Here is a 795-nt window from a genome sequence, read left to right as displayed (position 1 = left end):
TTTTGCCAAGTATCCCGGAGAACCAACGGCCTGGCCTCCTGGCACTGCCAGCGCCCGAGTTCAAAGGATTCGCCTACCACCGTAACGGCGACCGCTGGCTTTAAGGCAAACTCAAGAGCGCCCAGCTCTGCAGCTCACTCTCGCTGGCAGCTCCGGTAGAGCGCGACCCTTCGAGGATGAAGACGCAATGAGAAGATCTGTACAGTTGGTTTGATCACGCGTTCGACCAGTACCTGAACGTTCATCGATGATTTCGGACTTGCTGACTCTGCAAAGCCCAAGCACGGCACCACACAGCAAATGCTCCTTCGGTTAGCGCCTGGCAACGTACACCCAGGTGACACCTTCCTCAGCAACGAAATCAGCTTCCAAATTACCACCAGATTTGCCAAATTACCACCAAATTACCACCATTTGCCCAGATCCTTGCAGTCGCGTACTTTACAGCGGGCTCCCATGGACTGCTGCACAGCAGGACCTGCAGGCATTTTTTTTTTTTCCCTTTGCAAGATTCATCAATTATGTTCTCCCAGCCGTTTCCCTAACACGCTGACAAAACACCAACAGGCGTATTTAAAAAGTAAATGTAAAAAATCAAAATGTGACAGCTGTGCACTTGCGTTTAAAATCAATGCTCTTCAAGATTTGCAGGACCAAACTTCTAACCTGCTACGGGAGAAGGAAACGCATTCGGAATGCAATGCTTTCATACCACCGGTTCGGACGTAGCTAGTTCATTCCCAGAATGTCCCAGGCAAGCAAGCCGTATTCCCACTTCATTCCCAGAATGTCCCA

Source organism: Egretta garzetta, unplaced genomic scaffold (genome assembly GCF_000687185.1).
Source record: "Egretta garzetta isolate BGI_Z169 unplaced genomic scaffold, ASM68718v1 scaffold622, whole genome shotgun sequence".
Classification (NCBI taxonomy): Eukaryota; Metazoa; Chordata; class Aves; order Pelecaniformes; family Ardeidae; genus Egretta; species Egretta garzetta.
This window is presented reverse-complemented; position numbering follows the sequence as displayed.